The sequence below is a fragment of the Monodon monoceros genome, unplaced genomic scaffold (genome assembly GCF_005190385.1).
Source record: "Monodon monoceros isolate NGI ecotype Baffin Bay Population unplaced genomic scaffold, NGI_Narwhal_1 Super_Scaffold_4, whole genome shotgun sequence".
Taxonomy (NCBI): Eukaryota; Metazoa; Chordata; class Mammalia; order Artiodactyla; family Monodontidae; genus Monodon; species Monodon monoceros.
In genome coordinates this window covers 10247-12103 of record NW_021703781.1, presented here as the reverse complement: position 1 = coordinate 12103, position 1857 = coordinate 10247, and the positions used below count along the sequence as shown (strand labels likewise).

The 1857-nt window shown below is 65.3% G+C and overlaps 1 non-coding gene across 1 annotated transcript; it reads left to right on the top strand.

The window, feature by feature from the left end:
- Positions 1 to 1011: 1011 nt before the first annotated feature.
- LOC114883475 lies at positions 1012 to 1131 on the top strand. Its single transcript, XR_003790573.1, has one exon. It is a non-coding gene; the product is annotated as a 5S ribosomal RNA (ribosomal RNA).
- The last annotated feature ends 726 nt before the right edge of the window (positions 1132 to 1857 follow it).

Genomic DNA, 1857 nt, shown 5'->3' with positions numbered 1-1857 from the left:
AGGGCCTCAGCCCTCTAAACGATACCTTGTTTGGGCCAGCTACGTGACTGGATGGGAGACCGCCTGGGAATACCGGGTGCTGTAGGCTTTTTGCCTCCCGCTCCGCCTTCTCCTTTACTCGTCCGCGGCGGTGGCCGCCGGCTCCGCCCGCGCCGGACCCCGCTGCAGGCCCCACCTCCTCAGGCCCCTCCCACCACAGCGCGCGACGGAGGGGGCGCTCCCCGCTGGCCTGGCCGGTCTGGCGGCCAGAAGGCGGCCCTGGAAGGCAGCCGCACCCCCAGACGCTCCCGGGGTGGCTGGCCCGGACCCAGACTCCGCTGCGGGCCCGGTTGCCGTCCGTGCGGCCCGCGAGCCCCTCGACCTGCACCTGTCCGCCCCTGACTGGCGCCCAGCCCCGGCGCCGCCACCTGTGTGCCGGTGTGTCCCTCCACAGCTCCCTCCGGCACAAGCCCCCCCCCCCTCCGCCGTGTCGCCGCGGCCGGGGGCGGGAGCGGGATCGAGGGCAGGGGCCGCTTCCCCGGGCCTGCCGGCCACCAGGGGCGGGGTCCTGAGCTAGGCGGGTGGCGTGGGGGTAAGGGTGGCCTTGCTGGCGCTAAGGGGCCGTGACGACTCAAAGGTGGCTGCCAGTGGCTTCGGGCCAGATGCTGTCGGGCAGGAGGGCCGGCCCGGGCTGCGGCTGGGCTGCGCCTAGCGCCGCGTGGGCAGGCAGTTGGCATGCTCAAGGGACCGCGGGCCCCGGGCCCTGAAGCCTCCGGGGCCACGTCCGTCCCTGTGAGCGACATGCGGGATTTGGGGCGGGGCGCCAAGCGCCGAAAGGGTTTGCTGGGTTACGCCCGCCCTGGGCTGGGAGGTCGCCAAGCCCTCCGCCACCGCCCGATACCCGAGACCTCCGTTCCCCCTGCCTGGTCGGGCGACGAGGCCCTGCCGGGACGGGCTGGCCGCCGAGCTGGCGGTAAGGCGCAAGCGCCAGCGAAACTGGGCCTCAAGAGGCAGCCCGCGGCCCCCGCCCCCGTCTACGGCCATACCACCCTAAACGCGCCCGATCTCGTCTGATCTCGGAAGCTTAAGCAGGGTCGGGCCTGGTTAGTACTTGGATGGGAGACCGCCTGGGAATACCGGGTGCTGTAGGCTTTTTGCCTCCCGCTCCGCCTTCTCCTTTTGTCGCCCACGGCGGTAGCCGCCGGCTGCGACCCCGCCGGGAACCGCTGCAGGCCCCACCTCCTCAGGCCCCTCCCACCACAATACGCGTCGGAGGAGGCGCTCCCATCCTGCCTGGCCAGCTGGGTCTGTCACATCACTGTCTCCAGGCCAAAAGACTCTTAATGTTCCTCAAACACCAGGCACTTACGTTCTCCCCGATGAGAACCTCTTCCCTGCTTGCCTTCAGGCTTGGCGTCCAGCACACACTCAGCCTGTCTGACTCATGCGGAGCTGGCTCAGGGCTCAACCCTCCCATCGCCCCTGCTGGGTCAGGTGCCTCCACACACCCCAGGCTCTCCTCCCTGTAGCGGCTTTCCCACTGCATACAATGACCCTGTCGTGCTCTGGAGAATGACCCTCTAGCAGGCAGGGTCTATAGTTTGTGAACCTTTTTTTTACATTGTGGTTAAAATACACATATCAAAATTTACCATTTTGACCTTTTTAAGTGTATAGTTTAGCGATGTTAAGTACACTGATAATGTGGTACAACCGTCTCCACTGTCCATTTCTAAGACTTATTCATCAATCCAAATTGACATCCTGTACCCATTACACGGTAACACCCGATCTCCCCTCTCCCAGCCCCCATAACCTCTCTTCTGCATTCTCTATCTAGGAACTGGCCTGTTCTAAGTGGGATCATACATTATTTGT